Source organism: Parasteatoda tepidariorum, chromosome X1 (genome assembly GCF_043381705.1).
Source record: "Parasteatoda tepidariorum isolate YZ-2023 chromosome X1, CAS_Ptep_4.0, whole genome shotgun sequence".
In the NCBI taxonomy this organism is placed as follows: domain Eukaryota; kingdom Metazoa; phylum Arthropoda; class Arachnida; order Araneae; family Theridiidae; genus Parasteatoda; species Parasteatoda tepidariorum.
In genome coordinates this window covers 171,333-197,788 of record NC_092214.1, presented here as the reverse complement: position 1 = coordinate 197,788, position 26,456 = coordinate 171,333, and the positions used below count along the sequence as shown (strand labels likewise).

At 27.8% G+C, this 26,456-nt stretch overlaps 1 protein-coding gene across 2 annotated transcripts in view; it reads left to right on the top strand.

Annotated features, from left to right (window-relative positions):
* Positions 1 to 255: 255 nt before the first annotated feature.
* LOC107455726 (protein tyrosine phosphatase domain-containing protein 1) overlaps positions 256 to 26,456 on the top strand; it is a gene marked incomplete at its 3' end in the record, with an annotated part of 109,099 nt that continues 82,898 nt past the window's right edge. The window contains 1 exon segment of one of the 2 annotated variants that reach the window (XM_016073396.3): positions 256 to 349. 2 annotated transcript variants of the gene reach the window in all.

The following is a 26,456-nucleotide window of genomic DNA, read 5'->3' as shown; positions in this document are numbered from 1 at the left end:
CTTATAAATAAAAGAAATCGAATCTTATAAGCTATAAAAAATATATTTTATACCATAATTTAATTAGACCTAATTTAAATAATATTTTTAATTTTTGCATGTTTTGCGAGAGATTTTTCTGTTCCGAATTCAGAAACATTTTACGAACTATCTCATAAAAATTGTTTGCACGCGTGCTGTAATAAAATTAGGTACGCGTTTCCTTGTTGGCATAGCAACTCTATTGTAATTGATTCATGACGTCATTGGTGAGATTTTTCGCTCTTCATTTGAGTTCTGTCCAAGAAATTGTTCGGTCATTACAGTTCTCTATATGATTACCTCTTTTTTATTAGAAAGAATTTTAAAGGTACGTTGACATATTTATCTTATAATTTTTATCGGAATATTACCTCAAATTATTTTATTCAATAAAACTCCCGAAAATACGTGATACAAAATACAATCTAATAACAGACCCAAATAATAACAGATAATACGAAATTTACATAGGAAAACTCATGTGATGAAAATTTTTTTTAAAAAATTGATTAATTACATTTGGTTCAACTTTTTTTAGTTATTATTAATGATGACATGAAATATTGATAAATTTTAATTTTTAACTATTTTTGAATATTAAAAGAGATATGCAATTGCAGATTAGATATGCAGATTTTTATTGTATTTTTATTACCATTTTCGTCATGAAACAAAATACATAGGATTCAAACAATGAGATGTTTATATGCCGCAAAATATTTCAAAAGATTTATTAATAAATATTTACTTGAATCAAGATTTTTACCTTCCGCATAATTTTTCATTGCGACTTAAAACTCAGACGCACGAGGATAAACAAAATCATATTTTTACATAGAATCGCTTCGTAAAGTTATATAAACAGAAAAAATCGAAAAGTATTATTTTTAATTGTAAGAAATTATTAAAAACGTTAAACGATAAAATTATTAAAAATTTTATCCGATATATTGGAGGTTAATGGTTTGTTTATCTAATTAATTGTGTTTATATTTAGTTTATATTGCCTGTAGGGAAAATATTTGATTATATAATATTTTAAATAACTAATTTTATGAAATTCTCACTGATGTCTTAATTTTGTTACAACAGATTATATTTTTTGATATATTTTTTTTAAAAGAAATGAGCCTCGATAAATTGATAAATGTTAGAGCAATTTTTTCTTTGTGTGTGAGATTAAATACTGAAATGAGATTTCATCAACATATTCATAGCTTTTTACAACTGCATTTTTTTAAAAAAAAAACTTTTTTTTCAACTTTTTAGTACTACATTATATTTCTTCGGTTCAAAAGGTTCTAATTTTCAGAAATATCTTTTTACTATGTTCAAACATATTGCAATTGTTTTAAAAAGGAGATTAAATGCATTTAAATTGAGACGTAGAAAATAGTTTTGTTAATAAATTTCCTTTTTTTTCACTTTTCTTAAAAAATAGTTCGCAGTTATTAATTGCGAAAATAATTGTATAAATAATGGTATAATTGTAAAAATAATAGTATTTCATACAAAAGTATGTAAATAAACTACTTCTTAAAACAATTGAGAAAAAATTCAAATGTTCTTCACATATTTTACGGATATAATTCAATCCACAAAATAAATAATATATGTGTTGCGTATAATATGTTACATATAATAATGTAAACATTTTACAATAGAACATAAAATACCATAGTAACATATGTTTATTATATTATACGTTTATTTCTTTTTCCTAAAATAAAGTAACATTATTATTGACGGATAAACGCCTGTTGTTTTAAAATAACAACTAAAAACTCAAAAATAATAATGTACCGTCACTTTGTGCAGGATTTCGCAGTTTTTGAACACGTAAGAAAACTATGTTAATTCAAACTTTAGTAAAATTTATCGATATTATATTCATAACTGGACTCAGACGAGTGAATTTGATCAATATTGGCATTATTTGTATGTAATATTTACGAATAATAAGTCAAAACATACCTTGCACAAAGTAGCCCCCAAATGGGGCTACTTTGTGCAGCGATAGGAATTCAGTTTAATAATCATGTTTTTAGTAAAATATTGATATAAAATTGTTAAAAAAGTTAATTGTTGACATTTTTAAAGACAAAAACATCAAGATATGTAAAGATATTAGTTTGAAAATAATTTTCAGCGTTAAAAAACCATTTTTTTTGAAGAATTTTTTCTTAAAAAGAATGTTTATTTCAAAACATTTGAGTTTAAACAAAAGGAAACCATATACATTTTTAAACATTGAAATGGATGAAATTTTAAAAATAATAATTATTACATATTCATTAACATTTATAATATTGTTAAATTTGAACATAACATCCTTGAATGAACATGACAGAACTTGCTCTTCAGTTTCTGTCAAAATCACCTGATGTCCTATAAAATATATTTTTATGTGTTAAATCGTTTGATTAATTCATTAGAAAAATCTTTGTAGAAGAAAAATAATAGTTTACCAGGAAGTTTCACGTGTTTCTTGTGAATTTTATTAGAGATAGTATTTCTGTGGATTTTGTACTTCCGAGAAGCTTCTGCAATCGACATACCACCAGCAACTGCTTGCAAACATTGTTGCAGCTTTTCTAAAGTGTAATCACGGTAGTTTCTCGTTCCAGGTATTTTTTTATAACGTCTGACCATTTTTCTGTCGAAAAAAAAAACGAATGAAACTTTGCACAAAGTAGCCCCAAAGTGCATTTTTTTTCATTTTCCGTTTATTTGTTATTAATTTTCAAATTTTTTTAACGCTAACATGATATAATTGTTTATTAATATATAAATAAAAAATTTTGCACTTACGACAATTGTTTTATCAACGTCTTTGCATTTCACAGCTAAAGTTTCCACGCACACTTTTCGACATCCGACGTCCTCGGAAAGTTGTTGACATTGGATGAACGAAACACACTCTGAGATTGTTTTAAAATTCGAAAAAATGTTTGTAGTAATAGAAGAGACTTCTATCTTCAAATTCCACACATTTTTAACGTGAAATAAACATAATACTGAATAGCAGCACTTGAAAAATGCCAAATTCGAATTTGCACGAAGTAGCCCCGCTGAACAAAGTACTATACTAAATAATAATTTACTCAAAATAATAATTTACTATTACTAAAATTATAAACCAAGAAAAAAAACATTGATTAAGTCATAATTAAACTGTCACAGTAAAACTATTAACCAAATGCCATTTTTCGTTTAAGGCTTTCGTTCAAATTATTTCTCTTCTATATAAGAAATCATTTATTTATTTCTAACTGTAATTACTTCAAGTTCTAGAAGAAAGAAATTTAAATTTTCGCCATCATCTTCTTCTTCAACTATTAATGAACTAATATTCAACAATCTTTATCAAAGAATTCGCCTTTATTCATTTGTCTTCCTTCATTCTGCTTTTCATTGGTCCACATTATTTTTTGTGGCTATTTTTTATTATATATATATTTTTTTGTCCGTATGATGCCGCAAGCATCAGTCCGTTATAAGTGCACCTATTTTACGAGATATTTTAGGCATTTTATTCTAACAAGAATATCGAACGCTTTGTCTTTAGAAGATGTAATTAATTCAAAACACCAATAATCGAAAACGCTCAATAATGAAACGATACACTATTTATGATTTATTTTCGCTTCCAAAACTGTTAATTGTAGCTGGTGTATTATCGAGTACTAGACTGGGTGATTTAATTGCTGTCTAGTGCGTTGCTATGCACTGAAACAAAAGTCCACCAAAACAAAATCTGTTTTTAGCTGTCTAATAAAAATATTTCATTTTTATACATCTCTCTATTATATTAAACATATTTATAAAATTTAATTTACTTCATTTGTGCCGTCTTAATTCTATCTTTGCTATGTATACATTTGATTTAAAAGACTATTTTTGTTTTAAGAATTAGTCTATCGTAAAATAACTGTTCTTACTTTTAATTGTATCGTAAAAATAACTTTACTGATGTGTGATAATTTTATTACTATTTATATATGAACGATGTTGATTAACTCTAATATTAAGAGACTTACTGGTTTGTCCAGCATATTTCATCTTACAAAACCCACAGGTGAACATATAAATAACATTTTTATTTTTACAAACAGATTTGGAGCTATCGTTATTATGAATTATATATTTTTTGTCAATATTAGGGCAAGCTTTACATCTTTTATCACCACATGCTTTATAAGGCGGAAAAAACTCTGGAATTGAATGCAATTCAAAAAATCTTTTGTTTTCAGAGTAGCAGGATGTCTATCCGAAAATCCCCTCTTAATTAGCTGAATGAACTTGCCCTAATATTGAGAAAAAACATGCAATTCAAAAAACGATACCTCAAAATCTGTTTGTAAAATTAAAAATTTTTATTTATATGTTTGAAATATTTTGGACAAACCACAGTAACTTTCTTAATATTAGAATTAATGAACATCGTTCAGATATAGAGAGTAACCTAGAATAGAATCCTTCAAGGTTGTATAATTTTAACAGTTAATATTTTATACACAGTATCGATTTAAGACTAAAAAAAGCTTTTATGCAAAACATATGGGCTCCTTCCAATATACACAGATTCCTTAACTTACACAATTTTTCACATCAAAGATAAACGCTTAATAGTGACAAACATTCCAAACGCTTAATATTCCAAATATGGAAAAAGATTTTAATAAACTTTATAAAATTAAAGCAATGAAAATAATGTTTATTTATCCAAAAAAAAAAGTCGACAAACCCTTTCAAAATTTGATTTAAAAAAACTAAAGTAACTAAATTCTATATAAAATTATTGAGTTAATTGCATGTTATTAGTAATAAATTACTAAAAATTCCTTGTTAATTTATATTTTCAGCATGTGCACATCCAATTCGATAAAATCCGTTGCTAAGAATCTGTACAAAAGGGGCAAATATCTCTCTCTATCTCTCTATTTTTAAAATAAATAGTCATTTTCTAGAATCATTTAAATTATATAATTAAATACCAGTTTCCAGCATAATATTATTACCTTGCGAAAATCTATTTTCGGGCCAAGCCTTCCTAACTAACAAATCAAACGTACTTCAGTACTGCAATACGAATGTGCCATAAAGCAAAATACCTCAATTTACACTTTTAACTCCATTTTCGCTTCTGTTTTCATTTTTTGTAATCTGGCAGTTTTATTACGAAAATACTTTAAATCTATCTTGAAAGATTCTGGTACATGTAAGTTCATATGAATTCGCTACTCGCTTTATAGATTTCGTTTTGTGTTTCGTTCTGTTTTTTCTTTACATTTTATTTTCTGTTTTTTGCGTGATATGTTTTTTATTTAATGTGTTCTATTTTGTTCCAAATTTTTGAGTGCTCCTCGCACTATTGTACTGATATATTTCGCTTTGACTATATTGATACAATATTAGAAAGCACTCCTTTTCTCGGATATAATCGTGTAAGCTAATGTAGAGATTATATCTTTTAATTTTTTTTTTGTTTTCCGGTTTTTTAATACATGTTATTTTAAATTTTTAAAAAATATTTTTCAGAAATATTTCATTTCAATAATTTTTTTCTTCTTCTCTTTTAACTTGCTCTATCAAAGTTAAAAGCGATTTATCTTATAATTTTATAAATAAAGTGTGAAAAAAAGCATTTACTCTTTACATATATTTTTGTAAATCTTAACAAAGATGAAGTTCGTGAAATCTCTAATTTTCCAATTTTTGCTTTAAAATAGGTATAATAAATTAATATTAATAGGGAAAATGGGATTTCATAAGCTGTTAAAATATTTACTAATGTAATTCAAATAAAATCCTAAAATTTAAATAAGACTCTTTAAATAAAATTAAATAGGTATTAAAAACGAATAATAATAGAAAAATGGGATTTCAGAGGGTGTTAAAAGAATTATAGACATTAAATCAAAATTTATTTTTTGTCCTAATAACTGTCCTTGCATCAGAAAGTTTCTGGGTTCGAATCCCGGGCAAGGTAGGGATGTTCTTTCCTTCTCTGTACTATCTGTCCTTACTGTGGGAGCGACGTTGTCCCACCTAATGTGATGCCCCTGTAAGAGAGGTCAACAAAATCACCCTGTAGATGCCTGAATTGACGGATGTTAAGACAGGCGGGCATAAGAAGAAAAAAAAAATAATAACTAATTGTAAAATAAGAACTCAGAAGATGGGATCAGGAAACATGGATCAAAAAAATTAAAAATTAAATTAATTGTAAAACTTTTAGAGTACTCAGGAATAAATTGTTACGAAAGTTTTCCAGAAATACTTTAAAAAAATATTTTTTCCAGCCAATACTTGATATTCATGATGTTCAGCTATGCAACACTAAAAAATTTTTTAATAGTATCTAGATATTTACAAGTGAAGAAAAAAGAATTTAATATTTAAATAGAACGGTTACTTGATAATATTCTTAACAAATGGCAAAAACAAATAAATTATATATTACTATGCTAAATGTTAAAAGAAAGCAATTTCGCGGATTGAAAAAAAAAAGTAAAAAAGTATCTCATGAATCCTATTTATTATTTTTAACGGGAAATAGATTAAAGTAACTTTCAACTTATTCTTTAAAATATTTTTTAAAGTATTAAATTTTTATAGAGTTAAGTTGTTATAAAAAATTTTAATATCTTAAGTTATTAATTTATAGTGTTAATTATTTAAAAAAAAGTTATTTTAGTATTAATTTGATTTAAACAGAAAAGCATATAGCATAAATAGCAAAATGAGGTGATGTTATTGAGAAGTGTCCACTAATATTGAGAAAAAAATTTCGATTCAAAGGGAAAGAAAGAAAACCTTGAATGAAAGAAAGATCGGAAGAATAAGAGAAATACATTATCCAAGTTCCATGTTCATCTTGTTCAGAACTATGGGTTTGCGTGCAATTTAGTGGGCTACTTGCCATACATAAAGTGATGAGTTTCCGAATATAGGCTTAGCGAGTTATCTATTCTTCTAATGCCATCATAGTTAATTAAATGACCTGTTTTCTCTGAAGTCTAATGTTTGGGTATTTTTAACTGAAATTGTTTAAATGTTCATTATATTTTATTAAAATAATGGAACTATTTTAAAGTTTTCAATTGACGTCTTACAAGGGAAATTTAAACAAAGGTAAACTTAAATTATGAAAACCTTAGAATGGATACAAATTAGCCGCCAGACACAAAAACTCTGAGAAAAAATATGGTTATACGATTGAAACTATTTATGAATATTTTTCATAATTTTACGTGAAACTTAAAGCACTTATCACTTAATCTTAAAGACACTTTCTCCAAGTTGAAAAAAATATTCTACAGGGCAGATACACAATCCAATGATTGGAAGCAGTAAGCTAAGAAAAAAGAAATCAAATCCGGATAATCCCAGATAATAAACTTAAAAGAGGAATGACTGCTCTTTTAAAGGTTTGATTATCATGGCTAAGAGAAATCCTATAGAATGAAACCATCTCATATACTGAGCGTTAAACTCGACTTTGCAAACGAATATATTCCAGCTATTACTGGATCCTTCTAATTGCAGTGAGGGACAAAATACACATTGTGTTTTATTCATAACTGTAAAGCATGCGTGTGAAAAGACAACAGGCGTACAATTACAACAAGTAAATTAGCCAACGCGAAAAGATTAAAATTTGAAAAAGAATACCTTCAGTTAAAAAACAATAGCCCAATCCATCCTAATTCCAAATTATATGATCCAATTTTGACAGCAGATCATAGTTTTGATACAAAATTCAGAATTAGATATTCAATCAAAACATCCAATCCTCATTCCAAACAAAACAAAATTTACTGAACTTTTAATATTCAATGACCATAAAAACTTGTGCCACTCTGGCGATTTACCAACACAATTGAGAAAGCATTATCCTTGGCAAACAAGTTGTAAAACTTTGTTTAAATAAGTGCTTTAAAGGTAGGCGATTTAAACATGGAAATCAGGTTCTTGCTCCATTACCTGTAAACCCATTTGAATGCATCAACTTTGCTGGTATTTAAAAGATGAAAATTGCATCGCATTATTAAATCCTGCAGTATATCTGTGTCAAGTTTGAGTAGAACATTCAGACGTCTCCAAAAGAGGCTTTGACTTTAAAAGTGTGCTAAACTCAAAAGAATATCCCGAAGTTTAGAACGGTTTTAGCAAAAAGTGAGAACGTGTACATGGTGGGAAGAAAATGGTTCGAATGACAAAAATTACGTTATTGAAAATCATTTCTTCCATTGTTTTAAAAAAAATGGTATTTCATGTATGGGCCTACGTGAACTTTTGCAAAGTGTTTAGAGAGGCAATAAATGTTTGCTATTAATATTTATTTTTGACACTATTTTTTTAATTCTATCTCTACTCATCAATTAATATTTGATATGCTTACTCTATGTTTTGCAAAACAATAATAGCTCTATTGATTATTAATTATTTTAATGCACCAAAAGTTTTTATTTTCTATGTTTTATGCTATATTTATATGAATTCAATATTCTTACATATTTTTGAAAACTTCTATTAATATTCTACACAAGATTTAGAATTTAGAATTTTTAAAGAGCAGAAAAAAATATTATTTTAATAATGTGTACGGTTTTCGCGAATATTCTGAAAATGTTTTTAAAAATGTGTGGCTTTTCTTAATTAAAACTTTTTTAATTTGTAAATTAAAAACGACACCTTTCTAAACCAAAGTTCATCAGGGTCCGGCCCTGATTTAATGACCCTTAGAATTTCTAATTAAACATACTAATTAGAATTTCTTTAATACTAGGATTGAATAATTTGAATTATTACTAAGAATTTCTAAATAGGCTTACGTAGACTCCAGTGTTAAAAACAAATAAGAGAATATTATTAATCGTGTAATGATGGTTACATCATGAAACATTTTGAAATAATAAGTTTTTTGCTATTTAAACGAAAAAATGATTGTTTGAGAATTACACGATTAGTAAGAGGACGAACGAAGCAGAATTCCATATGACACCAATGTAGAAAGTGTCCGCAACAAAAAGTTGTCACGGAAATTATTACTCTATAAATTCCTTAGTAAGCTTTAATAAATAAATAGCGCTCGTAGTAATTTAAAAAGTTCATTTAAAATAAATGTTAAATCAACTTGTTGAAAGGTTTATGGTTCTTCTTTTTTTATAAAAGAGGAAAGCTTTAACAGCCAACGAATTTTACGAAAATTTCTTTTAGTTTATTACGAAACACTCTTTAATTTCGTAAGTGAGAGTTAATAAATAAATAGTGGTGATAGGTATTAAAACAAATAGTTAGCAAATAGGAAGTAAAATAGAGTTATTAAGTTAAAAGAAGAAGGTTTTATTTAAAATATATTAATTTTAAATTGCATTTTACTATGCATTTATATAAACCTGAATTGTTCCTCTACTTTATTCATCTGACATTATTTAGTTTGAGAGAAAAAAAAACATGAAAAATATAGTGTTTTCATTTAGACAAATATAAATATGCCATGAAAAATTATTAATGATGTACTCTGCAGTCATGAATTAGAAAATGAATCATAGAAATATTATTTTAAAAGCATTAGATCCACTAAAGTCAGTAATTCCTCATGAAAATTTACGATTACATCCTTCATAATAATTTAGGCTTTAAATGTCAAATACATTCATTTACGTGAGCAAGTTGTATAGTAACATAGATTCATTGACAAAATGTAGAAGCATGTTGGGTAATAAATATAAATGTAATATCTAGGATTCATTGAGAAAATAGAAAAGGTCATAGGTTTACTAGATCATAAAAACGTATTAATATAAACATTAATCTTTCATAATGTTGAAAACAAATTTTTTTATAAATTACCGCAAAATACGATTTATTTTTAAAATCTTTAAATTGAATTACTAATTAGCTTAGTATGAATATTTCAAAATAATCAATTACTTTTTACTATTTTTTAATAGATTTACCTTTTTTCAAAGTCACTTTCCTAATTTACTTCAACGAATTCATTGAATATTTCTTTTTGCTTTTAAACGTAAGAATTAAAAAACCCTTAAAATTTCGTTTGTCACTAAAAATGCCTAACATAACGTTAAATTTCACAACTCTATGTGATACATTTGCAAGAAGTATATAAAGTATCTCTAACATTTTTCAAATGGTTAACAGCAGCTAATTTTAAATTCTATTGATGTTATATATACTCCTTACTTATGCAATATACATTGTAAAAACATCTCTTCAAATTTTACGCTGAACTCCCCCTTCCACCAGAATTTTTTTTTTTTTGAAGGAACACTTTATTTCACACCGAATCGAGTCTTCATATGCAATTTAAAGGATGTTAATAAATATAAAACTCTTATAACGGGAAATGTTTAAGCCAAAATCAATCACTTTCACACCATATGTTATATTTTTCGAAAACACCGACGTTAGAGAACTTTAGATATCATCTGTAGATTGTTTATATCTGAATACAATTTGGCGAGAGTTTGCTGTGTTCAATGCTGCTATGCATCTACTGAAACAAAAGTTCGCAATTAAAATATGTATGCAGATTTTATAATGATATTCATAATATAAAATTATAGGTAAGTTTATTTATAATTTAGTTTTTAAGTCTATGTAAACCATGTATTAAATATCATGAATTAAATTAGCAAACTATTTATTAAGTAATTTTATAATGTATAATTTCTATACGCCTCGGTGCTTTTATGCCTCGTTCAAATTTGCTTTTATATTTTTTCGCACTACTTATATGTTTAAGTTAAAAACTAATTTTATTTCAAGAATAATTGTAAATATGTATCCGAAATTAATGATTCTTACTTTAGATTGCATCATAGAAATAACTTTACTGTTTCTTATGGGTATCTTATATTATTGCTTCTTATCTTACTGTTTTTTTAATTGTTACTGAGTGCCAAAAATGGTGGCAGCAACTTTTAGTGTTGAAAACATTGCTGGTGTTTCACTATTCTAGGTAGTTGTCACCATTTTTGGTGTAAAGATATACTAAAATTTTTTACCTTGTACTCTAAATAAAATTAACATTATAATTACTTTATCCCAGTGAATTTTCGGACTTCAGTTTATCTTAAACAATAAATTTATGATAAAAAAAACTATATGTGTAAAACTATATACAATAAATTCATGATAAAAAAAATTATATGCGTTTGCGTATGTAGCATTTTTGGACAATCATCACGTGTTAAAAAATGGCATTTTATTACTGAAATATTTCATAAACAGACAAAAAAATACAAAAATATCTAAAAGAAATACTTTAAAACAAGTTAAAAATACTTACTTCAATCTATTTTTTGTTAAAATAATAATAGAGATGTTTCGTACATAATTTTTCTATTTCTGCTGTGTGATATTATCAAGTAACATATGAACTTTATATTCTCATTTATAAATATTTAAACACTACTGAAAAAAAAATTTCTTTTCGTTCCATTGTCTCAGTTAACATTATAAATGTCTTAAATTGGCCCTTTTGGTTAGGAAATTTTTTATTTTATTTATTTGTTTAAAAATCTTACAATAATTTGTATTAATTTCTATCACTAGACAGAATAATAAATGATGCTTTTAAGAACAGATCTGGAAAATAAAACTTCATTTTGTGATCCTAGCAGAGATTCGTTATATTCAGCAAACATGAAATCATTTGATTTTTAACGAAACTCCATTTGTCACAGCACATTTTCTATAATAGTTTATTTTAATTTAATGCACTCTATAACGGGACGAAACAGGGTTCGTTTATTATATGTGTTTTCTGATCAATTGTGTTAACCATAATTTAACATTTTTATAAAGTGTTTTTTAAAGGCTCTGCTGCTGATCATATCCAATAAAATCAAGTTAAGTAAATCTATTTGCTTTAATTATAAAACAACAGTAAGTTAAACTTGAATTTAATTATGTAAAAGCATATATTAAGTACATTATATTATATGTATATGTATAGAATCCTTATAAGAAATAAAGCAAAGTATAGGTGGGTACTTTATTTACGTCTCACTAGAGCTGCACAATAGGCTATTAGCGACGATCTGGAAAACATCTCGGATGATGATCCGAAGACATTCTATTGCAATTTTCATCCTCTGCAGAAGGGATGGCACATCCACTTCGGTAGCCTAACGAGAAGTCGAGCGTTTTACGGTAGAACAGTTTAACGAGTACCAATACCGCACACCCTCGGTCCCTTCGTAGACTGATCCAAGTGGTCACCCAGCCGCACACTGATAGCAGCCAGTGAGGCTTGAATTCGGTGCTTGACTGGGAACCATGTCTGCCACTGCGGGACCAATTTTTTTTTTTAAATGAGCCAATACCATTGGGAATTTTTCGGACCATTTTATTAAAAGGATACGATGCTAAATCCTATGTGATAAATGATAATAGTTTACAAGCTTATGCTGGAAACCTGAAAATAATTAAGCACTTATTTCTTTGTCAAATGAATCAAAGCAGGGGACTCACTAACTTGTTTATATTTTTAAATTTTGACTAGCTGGTATTTTTGAGCATTTTTGAATGAAATTGAGTCTTTTTTTTCTTTTTGCACGTAAAGAAAAGAATAATAAAAACTCTTAAAGATTTCTTAGTTATACGAATTAAAATTATTTAACCAATACGCTACAAACAATGTCGAAAAACTAGGTTTTAAGTGAAACGTGGCTTCCCTTCTCACGTAAAAGTAAAAGAACAGGAAAAAACTTTAAACCTTATGTTATTTATTATAATTAAAATTATTAAAAAATATAAAGTAAATAAAATTGATCTTGAAAGCTGTCAATGATAACGAGCATTGTCATGACTGTGCTATCTTTCTTTTTCTTTTCTCNTTTTTTTTTTTTTTTTTTTTTTTTTTTTTTTTGGAGCATTTTCAATATTTTTATATCCCTCAGCACATTCTTTTCTTTTCTTTTTTTTAACAAACTAAATCGAAGTTAATAATGAGTTTTTAAAAAAATAGTTGATTTATATACTTTATAGAATCTAAGACTCTTTTTTTCCTAATCATGTGTTGTCCAAATTATGAAGGGAGAATTTTGCATTCAAATTATGCCAGGAATAATAATAGTACATTACAATGCAAAAGTAACATCCTTTTGCGCCTAGTTTTGCTTTTGAGTAATAAAACTTTAATATATTTTGTAGGGACTTTTTTTTTTAATTAACTTGGGATACCACTGCTTTTCTGTTAACTAGCTTTCTTTGCAGTATTTTACAATAAAATAACTTCGAGTTGGTTAAGTATCTTTTTAATATTTGTTCTATTAACCTCAATAAAAACAAGCTTATACTTAATTGCAAGTACGATGAAAGCCCTATTACAGATAAAAAAGAAATAAGGCTAATTGGTTTTATTGTACCCATCTTGGCGATGAAATTTCGGGAAAAAAACGTGAACAAAGCGTATGTTTAAAGATTCAATTTCTCAGGATTTATTCAACCGATTTTGCTCAAATTTTGGATTCTGCCTTGTAAAGTTAAATACTTTTAAAAAAATGTAAAAAATTGTATACCTTATTATTCAAAATTCTTCGGCTATTATTAAATAAAATAATGAAAGATAATAAATTTTTACTAAAATTAATTTTTTGCTTGAAACAAATTTTATAATTGTGTGCAAATTTTTTTTATTTCACTTCAAAAGTTCCCGAGATATGGCAAAATACGCAAATAGTTAGACTAACGTTAAAGGGTCCAAACTTTAGATCTCTTTTCCGACCAAATTATGAAGATCATATTTCCCACATTGTCGCTAACCCCTATATTTTTGGGGTCAAAAATCCGATTCCTTCGATAAAGAGGTATATTTATTCAGAGAAAATACGTTTTTGTGTCCTTTTTCGTAATTTAAAATATGCATTAATTAGTTAGCATACTGGAGGTAACCCCCTCGAACCATTAAGAATTGAACGCGAAGATTCGATCATTAGATCAAAAGTTATTCCGGATGGTCCGTTCTTTATTTTTCGCACTGTATATACAAACCGTGGTGTCTGAAGAACACAAGAAATTGTTGGAAAGAACACTTTAATTTCTAGTTACCATCAAATCGAGCATTCATTTTCACTTTAAAGAGTGTACTTAAATCTTTAGGCGATTTCATACCGGCTGCAATATGCAACTGAAGCAAAATTCGATCGACCTACTGGTTTCCGCTCGATTGATTAAGAAAAAATGACTATTTTCTCATTCATCTGAAACATTTCGTACGTTTTTTTTTATTGTTTTATCACGTGACAGTATGATACCTTAGCTTCGAGGGTTCAGAGCTTTTTTTGACCAATCATAAAGCAGATATTCTCCGTTTAATGGCAGTGGTAAAGAGAAACTAGGGGGATAGAGGAAGATAAAAATTTGGTTATATGTAACAAACACTTCGAGACAGTTTTATGTAAATAATACGCTGATTGAACAATGATAAACTAGTTTTTAATTAAGAGATGTAAATATTTCGTACTAGCAATTACTAATTCCAAGATTGAAATCCAAAATTCAGCAGTAGTTCAGCTTAGTTCTTGTTTGTTAATAGTTACTTATAAAAATAAATTGCAAATATTTGAATAATTACCACTTTCTACATTTTTTTATCATCTCATTATCATTTTCTTCTACTTCTATCGCTATACAATCGTAAACGGTTCTGCAGTTAAACTGTAAAATTAGGTCTTCATCAAGGTATAAGGATTGCCCAACAAGGAAAGCAGGTCACATGTGCAACATTCTTTTCCCCCCAATTAAAAAATTTATGTCCCGCAGTTGACTGATCGTAAAGATACGGTTTCCAGTAGAACACCGAAGTCAAGCATCACTCACTGAGGCCAGTAAGCGGGTGGGAGACCACTTTGTTCAGCCTGCGTAGGGACCGAGTGTGGGCGGTATCGGTCCTCGTTAAAGTGTTCCGTCGTAAAGTGCTCGATTTCAGGTGCAGATCGTTGGACTACCAAAGTGGAGGAGCCATCCCCTCTGCAGAGGATCAAAATTGTGATGGCATGTCTTCGGATCATCCTCAGGGATTTTTGCCAGACCGTCGCCAATAGCCCATTGTGCAGCTCTAGTAGGACGTAAATAAAGTACCTACCAACCTACCTAAAAAGGCGTTTTCTCAACTACGGGATGGGGGAGAACTGTGGCTTTCGAATTAGCGTCCTCTCAGAATTTCGTTTATTACAAATATTTGTGTCCGTACTCATCTGAAATATTATTTGAACTCGGTAAATATTCCATTAACAACATTATTTCTAAAATAGATTTGAATAGTTATTTCGATTATTTTAAACGATTTCGGATACATTGATGATGAGTTTTTATTTTTAAGATTTGCCTAATTACAAATTTGAATTATTTACGATTATATACTTTAAATTTTCATAATATGATGAAAAGTACTTTTTAACATTTGTCTTATAAGTAGTTGCAATTTGTAATTCTCAATCTTCTTACAATTTTAAAATGACTTATCAGAAAACATAGATATCTCAACAAGATCCTAAAACGTAAGTCTGTATCAAAAGTTTTAAAACTATAATGAGAGAATATAGCTTGTAAAAAATTACTATTACTCAAAGATTGTCTATTTATTCAGAGAAACATCAAAAATGAATGCTGATGAAATGAAAGTTTTGAATGAAAGTTTTGTATTCCAATTCACTATATAAATGCAAATAAGTCTCTTTAAGGGGATCCAGAGGTCCCATTTAAACCTCATTTTTAACTTTTTAACAATTTTTATCAGTGAAATGACAGGATTTATTCCTTTCAGTTATATTTTTAATTTTTTCTAGCCCAAAATAATTATAAATTAAGATATAAAAATGATGACGAAGATGGAATACAGATGAAGGGTCCATACCGTATAATCAAAAACAGTTGAAACCAAAAAACTAACGACTATGAATGAATGTTAGAACCAAAAAAATCTAAAAAATGTCATTTTTTCACAAAATGGCGACCATTTAAAAAGCATTGACTTTTTTGGCTTTTAAACGTACAGTCGGCAAAGAAAAAAAAAGATATCACGCTGAATAACTTTCGTTCTAATGATCGGATTTTCACGAACTAAGTGTCAGTCTTAATGGTTCCTGGGAATGACCTCAAATGTGCTAATTAATTAGTGCTAACTATTAATTAAGTTATGAAATCAGACACAAAAGCGTACTTTCTCTGAATAAACATATTTATTTTTTTGCATAATTGTAATTCTGACCCTTGAAATTGGGGGAGTAGGCAAAATTTCGAAAGTTTGGGTCGTAAATTGGGTCGCAATAAAGATTTATATATTTGCTGTAGTCCCTGAAAACAGTCAAGTAAAGTCGCCACCGCAAATGAATATTTCAAGATAACACATAGACTGATTCAATTTTGGAGTACTTAATTTTACTCGGTTGCTAAGCAAGCAATTTTAGAATACAAAAAAAATTGAAATAATGTTTTGTGATTGCTCGGAAAGGTTTTTAATAATAGTTAATAGTAAATATCTCGAAGTTTCTAGACAATAAACAAGTTTTAAGCTGATTTCTGTCCAAAAGGCAAAGATTTTTATCTTTTTTATCTCCTAAGAAAGGAAAAGTTAAATCGATTTATAAATTATTTATGATTTTTTAAGCTTTTTGAATTTGAATACATAAGCTTTTTTATCTGACATTATTTGGGTTTTTTATTTTGTTTTTACTTTATTTATACGAGGATTGCACACTAAAATGAAATTTACATAATTTATTATAATTATGTACAGAATTTCAGGGATAGTCATTCTTACAGGTTTTAATCGAGTAAGAAAGTTTGAAGAAATAAAAAAAAAAGTACCTGGAAAATAAAATGTGGATTGTATAGCAATTCTTATGCGCATTCGCAGGTTACATATTGAAATAACATATTGAAATTAATATGTTGCATAGTGAGTGTATGATTAATTGTTTAAAAAATCGTTTCATTCTGCCACATATTTAGATTGCTGATTAGATTGCCTGATGTTTCGATACATTTTGAAACTTATTTTTGCAAATTCACCATAAAATGTCGTACAACATGTTCTTCAATTACGATTAGCTACACTCATCACAAAATACTATGATTTCTTTGTTTTATATATATATATATATATATATATATATCAGATACGATACTCTCTTTTTAAACAGAATTCGTAAGGTTCTTAAGATACTGAAATGGAGGCACAAAAACTTAAAAGATGAAATATTCAATTTCTTTAACTCAAAATATCTGATTTTTAAAAAATTTTAATTTTAAAAATCAGATATTTTAATTTAATGATTTGATTTTGAAGTTAATAATTCTATTTTAAAAGTTAAAGATAACTTTTATAGTTACAATATTGATGCTACGGTACTCTTATGTTTTTAAAAACCACATGAATCCTGTTAAAATGTTAAAATGCATATGTTTACTTTTACGATCATAAAATCCTTATCAAAATAATGATCAAGACCCAAATGTAAAACAGTATAATTTATGAAAATAAACTTCACTAGTTTCAAAAATATGAAGAGGGATATAAAAGTTGAGATGTTTAAGCGTTCAAATGTAAGCGCCTATTCTCAAGACTCGTCAGGTGTGAATGACTTGTGACTTTAATTAATGGGACTCTCAAAACATCTCTATTTTTAATATCATCAATTATTTTTTAAATCAATGAAGTTTTATTCTTTCGATTCAGTTTCTTGGGACCATTTATTTAGTAACACAGTATGATAAATAACTTCACTCGATATTAAAATAAATTTTATGTAAGATATAGGCATAGGTTCTTAGATTGAAAAAATAATAATTGGTCACTACTTTCTAAAAAAAATCAATGAAGTAATTTATTTATTGCAAGCCTTAATAAAAAAATTTTTTTTAAAGAAAAATCATTTTACAATTGAAATTTTCAAAAGTCGAATTTGAAAATGGAATGTCCCAGGAATCGAAATTAAATAGTTACAAGGACAGCTATTTCAAACAAATTAGCATTTCCGTCCTACTCGAAGTTGATAGCATAATAGTAAACGGGAAGAAGCGTAATAGTAAACGGGGCTTCCATCGCATATCCTTAACCTAGTTACCGCTATCATTAAATAAATGAAATAAGCTTAGACAAATAATAATACTTAAATTTTTCTCGTTTTAGCTTTCAACCAAACAGATTTCAATTATGGAAGAAGCGAAATTTATTGTGTAGGTTTCTTGGAGCAATGTCAATTTTATTCTCTTATAACAAAATATATAGGAAAAATTGCTTTTCACAGTTTCTGTAAAAAGTATGTTAACCTTCCCTCCACGTATTTGTTATTTTTATTTTTTAATCAAAATATTTTTGAAAATCGAGTATTTTTATTGCATTTTTTTAACTAGATGAGGATTCTAAAATTGGCATGCTTTCGGAATCTTTTTACAAATTTTAATATTTAGTATTCGCTGTTTAGCAAAATGAGGCATTTTCCAAATAACAAATTATGTTATAATAATATCTTGAGAATCGTGCTACATTTTAAAATTTTTTTAAGCAAAAGTAAATTTTTTCAACATCTTTTTTTTAAAAGAGAAACTTTATTAAAATTAACTGTGTAATATATAAGTCTTAAAGTTATATCCAATAATATACAAATCGTCATAAAAAAATTGCGACCCAAGTTTGTTTCTTTAAAAAACAAAGCAAACAGTTGTGGTTTTTTGAGTTGCACTAATATGTATTTACTTTTCACAAACCAAACACAATAATTCTTTTGCTCAATCTTAGAGAAAAGCATGCACTTATTTACTGCGATCAGTCAGACGTTTTGCACTGAGTAATTTTTACATAGAAATTGTTTTTAAAATCTTATATGCTAACTGGCTATAGTTCTGATGTAAAAAAACCTAGCTATTACTTACAACGAGTGTTAATTTAAAGAAAACCTCTAAGTACCAATAAAAATTAAACAAAGTAGTGTAGTATATTATCAAGAAAAAAAGCTACATTGTAGGATAATGAAAAAGAAAAAGATATAATGAAATAATTAGTTGGATAGTTCTGTGAATCACACGCGGCCAGATAATTAAAAATTTAATATCACAACTAAGATGTTAGGACGACATTTAAGATACTGATATATTTTAAGACGCTTTAAAATTTTGGCTACATATTCGACAGTTTTTTTTTATCGGTGCCTTTATACTCCTTGTAGTGAATTATAAACATCAACACAATATTAGATAATCTATGTTGAAGTCACCAGAAAAAAAATCATTAAAAAAATATTAGTAGTAAATAGTCAGCTGTTTTGCATCAAATAATTTTAAAAAGCAAAATGTTTTAAATTTCTTAACAAGTTTTATTCTTAGCTAGCAGGCAAGTTTTCTTTTAATCAAAACTTGACAATAATTTAGAAAGGAACTTAAATTTAAATGAAAACCTAAATTAAAGTACTGAAAAAATTAATTAGTATATTAATGAAAAAATAATATACGTGGTAGCGTAAAGAATATATGATTTTTAAAACTGTTAAAATTTAATTAAATAGTTGGTAAAATAGTTCTGCAAAACACGCGAAAATGATGAAAGTAATTATTTTAAGATTAAGACGATCTATAAAATGTTAAGAAATTTTAAGATGATTAAAAATATCGACTACATATTCGTATGAATAATTATAAAATATATATTGAATAAATTGATAAGCATATTATTCAAAATCTTTGCATACGTATGCATATTATTGATATTGTATCAATTATTGAAAAAAGAAATTAAAAAATTAAATATAATCACATTAAATATAAGCATAATCTGATGTATAATCATATTCTATCAGAAGCATGCTTTAATAAAACTCATCATTCGTTGAATAAAATGTTTTATTCAAATTTCTTGACTAAATTACGAATAAATTTTTAGACGGCTAAAAAAGAAACATAGTATTTAATAATTTAAAAAAATAAAAAAAGAAGTTTAGCAATCGGCAATTAGCGAAAAGAATATGAATGAAATTTTAAGCTACTCAAGCGTAAGTCAAGTTCCTCTAGTAAGTTAACTACATTTTAATATTAATCGCTCCATTTTAATATTTCTTCATTGTCGCCAAATTATTTTTTTAAAAATAAATAGTTTTAATTTTTTTCAGCTTCTACTAATAAAAACAGTTTTCAATAGAAAAAAAAAATATGTAAATTAATATGGTAAAAAAAAATTTGTACCTCGCAATTCAAAATTTTTTCATCTTCAATTAAATTAAATGATAAAAAATAATAAATAACGGATAAAACGTATAAAAAATATTAAATAACGGGTCAACGGGTTTTATAAGTGGGTGCAATTTTTTTAGGAATTGCTTAATTAGTTTTAAAAATATGATTGAAAACGCAAAAAACGAAGTTAACATTAAGGGGTCCGAAATTTGGATCGCTCTCCTGATCAAACTTTGAGGACCATGTTTCCCACATTGCTGCTACCCCCTATATTTTGAAGGTTGAAAATCCGAATATGTAACAAATAATATATGTTTATTCAGAGAAAGTACGATTTTGTGTCCGATTTCGTAACATAATTAATAGTTAGCACTAAATAATTTGCATATTTAAGGTCACCCCCGAGAACCATTAAGATTGACACTTAGTACGTGAAAATCCGATCATTAGAACGAAAGTTATTCAGAGTGATATCTTTTTTTTTGCTGACAGTAAGAAAGTTTTGAAAAATAGTCACATCAATTTTCTAAAGAGGAATCAAAATCGAGTGAGTAGTTTTTCTGTAATCCAAAAAAGCATGATTTTTGAGAAATTGCGATGACGACGAACAAGATTTTTTTTTCAAATAATATTTCATTTAAATTTCACAAGAACTTGTCAGAAACTTTCAGCAGCATAGCTGACAAAGACATGAGGAAGAGGGTTAGAATAAAATATTTATCAACAATACTTCCCAATATGTTTTCCAAGTTCGATTTTCATTTTTGTTTTCTTCCCACATGCATTTTTTTCAAGATTTTTATAATAATAGGAAGTTCCGCCTCTTGCTCACTTCGCTCACCAACCTTCGTAATAGTTACTCATACATCTTAGTTTGCTTTTCCCTAAATCGATATTTTTTTAAAGAGAAAACATTTAGGTATTGAAATTTTACGTAAGAAAATTTTGTTAGTATGTCAATAATAACAAATTTAATGATTACTTGCATATGAAAAAAATCAACTGAGCTTGAAAAAATAAATATATAAACGCAGTGAATATATAAATTTTTGATAAAACAACAAGTAATTTTACTAGCTAACTATCTGAAAGATTTGGGTTTTTTGGATTAAATTCTTTGTAATCACCACCATTGTTATCATTGTGAAAGTTTGTTCCTTTCCTTTTTCTTTCTTTTTTTTGACAAGATTTTAAACTGTATTAATGCGTATTACTCATTGTGGGGGAACATTCTATAAGTTTAATTTTCCTTTTATCGACAGAGAGTTTTTACAGCGGAAACGGTCTGTTCACGAAAGACCTTGTCAATGAAATGACCTATCGACCACGTGGCCTATCGAGCTTTTCTAATTTCACCTTTCATTCACTCCCTACATCAAAAATCATTCACAATAGTTATTGCAATTGCTTTTATTATGCTAATCTATAATAATGTACATTAAAAATTAATCTTAGAAATAAATGTGTTAGATATGACTAGAAAAAAAATTGTGTAATATACCACTTAAATTTGTTAAATAAAATTAGAACACCAAATGCAAAAAATGCTTCGTTTTATGCTACATGATGTGAATAGAGTAGGCAATTTTCAAATAAAAAGCTTCTTTTCTGGCAACTTTAACATGTACAATTAAGATTTTGCATCAGGCTAGGTTTAAAAAATTTCATCACAAATATACTAAATTACAAAGAAGTGCAAGGAGCATAACATCGAATGTAAAAAATCATAAAACTAGTTTCAAAATTACCCATCACTTTGCCTACGAAATATTTTTTACAAATTGTAGACGAAATGACCCTGTCGACGATTTGACTTGTCGACGAAGTGACCCTGTCGATGAAATGACCTGTCGAAGAATTGACTTGTCGACGAAATGACCCTGTCGATGAAATGGCCTGTCGACGAAACGGCCTGTCGACAAAATGACCTTTCGATGAAATGTCCTGTCGATGAAGTGATTGTTGATGAATGCGACCTGATCAGGATCTGTCAGTTTGAAAACCCATTGCATCTATCATGCTCTCTATTAAACCATCATTCACCCTTTCTAATGTTAAATAATATCGTTTTACTACCTTCCAAAATAAAGTATTATCAACATCAGATACACTCAATAATAAATTTTCTTGAACCACAAAACTATTGATTGCAATGACTTTTAAAACACAATACAGAATGCCGGCTCCAATCAGCGATTTCTACTTTATCCGAAACATTTTTAGTGTTTGATCCTCTAATTGGGTGTGTTAAAAAAGTTATTTTTTTTCTTCTGCATATTCTTCTATTAAATCATTTAATTTTTCCTTATTTTTGTTTTGAACAATCATTTTAATTAAATTGTAAGAACACCCTTTTGAGCTTTTCTCTCCAAATCCGAAAACTTGCAACCATTCAGGTTTTATGGCGTCTAAGTTAAACTAGCTACAAAGGTAATAAAACTACGATGACTACCGGAATTGCATTCTAACTAATTTCTTTTTTATTTCCAAATATCAAATAAGCTAAAGAAGTAATTGTTTCATTTTGAAACAAAATATTTTCTTCCTTTGACTCATTATTTCTAGCCTGCCTGTTCCATTCATTATGTGGTTTCGTACAAAATTTACATATCCTTTTGATACTTTTTAAGACATCGAAATTTATCCTTAAGCACTCGTTTTCTTTTCACCAATGGTTCAAGAGCAATTTTTCTCCTCATAAGTTTTACAATGACAAAAAAGACAAAATATATTATTTGGCACCGTAATGAGCGTAATGATACCCTGTTCCCATAACAAGTTCTATCTCTGGAGAATGATTGCTCTCTGGTCATAATTACGATCTGGGGATGAATGAATGGATATATGAATAGGTCCACCCTATAAACGGGTATGACAGAAGTCGAATTCGTGGCCATAGATAGTGCAAAACATGAGCAATCCCTCTGCCTTGATGACAGCAACAAAAAAGAACCCAATAAAGTTTCCACAAGAAGAAATTTGCGTATGAAATTCGGATACGAACTAAAGTCAGATGAGTAAGGGATGATTTGGTAGCTCTTCAAATGGATATTTTTTTTTTTAACCATAAGCATTTTTTGCGACCTTTTGTTTCCGATAGAAATAAAATTGAGGTAGGTTGTTAATTTTTATGAACTTACAGGTGATTATGCTGTGACCTCTTTGTGTTCACTCTTCACTTCGAGAAGAGTAAACGATGCAAAATGAGCGAACAATGAAGTAAAATTTCATTACATATCATTTTAAAAAAATTTCCTAAAAACAAAAACTCAAAGTAAAATGAATATCAATTTATCTTTTTTTTCATAATTTTTTTGAGGAAAATTTTAAATAATTTTCAAAGAAAAATGTAACGATATCTTTCGACATTATTGTTACAAATACTTGCAATTTTTGAGCCAAAAAGTAACACAAAAACACATGAAAAAGTACGAAATTTAAAAAATAGCGAAATACTAGTAGAAGTACGTACTTTTAATATAAATAAAATTAACCCGAGTAGAATAATAAGAATAAGCCCAAGGGTAGAATTATTTTGTGATGAAATATAGTGAAAAATCCATTTTAAACGAACATTTTATTTTTATAAATCAAAAAACTTAGGACTAGGTACATATTTTAAATAGTTAAGTATGGATTATCTAATTCGCGAAAATTTTAAGTTAAGTATTGTAGCCTTAATAACTCTTAACGTTTTTGGGTGCAATTTTGATCATATATATATAACTGTTTACTGCAATTGCACATATATTTTAGTTTTAATTAGCCTATCTGCAATATTGTAGCGGACGTGGATTTCCTTCACCTCCAAATGAGATAACCCAGATTCGAATCCCAGCAATGGCTGGTCAATACCACAGTGCTAATAGTAGACAAATCATGAGTTACCTTACAGTCGTCCTAACGCTAATGTAGGTTAGTCCTCCGTGAAGACTGTTTGATACAAAAGTTTCCTTAAATTGGGTTCAGAATTATAAACATTAACTTAATTTTAATACAGTCTTATAAACCATTTGAAAGTTCTGTATAAAAACTAACTCTATATTTGTTTCTCTTTGATTCCAAGGTGATATGTTTATGGCTTCATTTACTTACTTCATACATATTTAAAAAGAGCTGATAGCAATAGAGCACTTACTAAATTAAATTGCGATTCTCACCTGGGAAAAAACTCATTGTCATCAATGCATCAATTATGAAGGACGATTCACACGAATTTGCAAATAAATGATAAACTTTAATTATGGGTACGAATAAAAATTAAGTTTGGCTTTGAAATGCATGTTATCAATTGATTTCATAAATGATACCTTGATGTTAATTTGAAAGGAAATATAAAAAAAAAATCTAAGTGACCTTTCTCTTTTTATCTCTGCAGAATCTTTAATTTTTACATGGGGAATCATAATTTATATTTTCTTTATCTTTTGTTAATTTTTTCTGCTCTCTCTTTATTTTTAATTTTATTGTATTTTTAATTTTATTGATTTATTTATTTATATTTTTCATTGCATCAGACAGGCTTTTTAACACCATTTGAACATATTAGCTCGCAAAACATAAAACGGAACGCCTTAATTACTTTCAATCCATTAAAAATATTTACACACTATAATTCAATCTCATAAATTGAGGTACTAAAGTTAAATCTGCTTATTAATTTGTTCAAACAATATTTCAAATATACTGGGTGTCTTATTCTGAATAACATACATTCAGTTCTTTTTTCGATTTGACCCTCAAAATAGTTTTCGAATTGTTTTGACATGAAATCGGCAACTCCTAAATGATAATTGAATATTTTGTGTCTTTCACTATATTTGAAAAATTCTTTAAGTGAATCGAAACATTTCCGCAATTAAATCCATTTATACAAACATAATTCCATGCAAAAAACAATTTTTTTTATTACTTATTTTATTATTTTTATTATTTTAATTGGTAACAGTCGAAAAAATTGAATTCCATGGTATACAAATTCATAAATCATTTTGAGAAATGTAATTTCAAATAACATAATTTTAAATAGCATAATTTGACGAAATCTTTCAAGTAGTAGTGGAGATATCTAATTCAAAATACGTTCACGACTTTATAATATTGTATACATCAGAAATTGTTAGGCTAATTACATAAAATTTTTGTGTTTTGTCATTTAAAATTACATACTTAAAAATATCGCAAATATACCTTAAAATAATCGAAAATAACGAATAGTATTTAATTTTCCACATCTTCAAATAAACGAATTTTGAACAAACTTTGTTTTTGAGATGTAGCGAAATACGCAACAAAAAATAAAAAATGATATCCGATTATTCTGTTGGGATAATTTTCGAGATAGAGGCTTCTATCAGAAAAAAATGAAATTTGAGAAATTTGAGAAGCAATTCTATGCATGATTATGTATATGTTTCTATATCGTTACATATCCAAGCTTCAATTCAAACCTGCATTTTATTTAGCATTTGGTGAAAAGACAATACTGGTGTAAAAATAATTAAAAACCATTATTATTCTAAGATTTTAAAAAAAAAATATTGTTATACTTACATATGCAGACTTGCTTGCTCATCTCATGACAAAGTATGATTTATTATAAGTCCTTATCAAGTTGAAAAAGAGATATCACACGTTAGAAAATAACCATAAAAAATACGTTGTATTTTAATGAGCATTATTATGATTACTTGAGCTCATTGACCTCTGATCCAGTGATTTTTGTGACCTATTTGTTACATTTACTTCCAACAGTCGCAAATTCAACAATATGCTACTTATATATATATATATATATATATATATATATATTGAAGTATCCTTATGAGAAAATCTGCTTTTAACTAAGATGTAAACTTTTTTGAATTCTATTAACTTCAGAAGAAGTAGTAGTTCATTTACGTCGCACTAGAGCTGCACAATGAGCTTTTTGGTGACGGTCTGGGAAACATCCCTGAGGATGATCCGAAGACATGCCATCACAATTTTGATCCTCTGCAGAGGGTATGGCATCCCCGCTTCGGTAGCCCGACGACCTGCACGTGAAGTCGAGCACTTTACGGTAGAACAGTTTAACGAGGACTAATACCGCACACCCTCGGTCCCTATGCAGACTAATCCAAGTGGTCACCCACCCACTCACTGATCGCAGCCAGTGATGCTTGACTTCGGTGATCTGTTGGGAACCGTGTCTTAACGATCAGTCCACTGAGGGACCTATTAACTTCAGA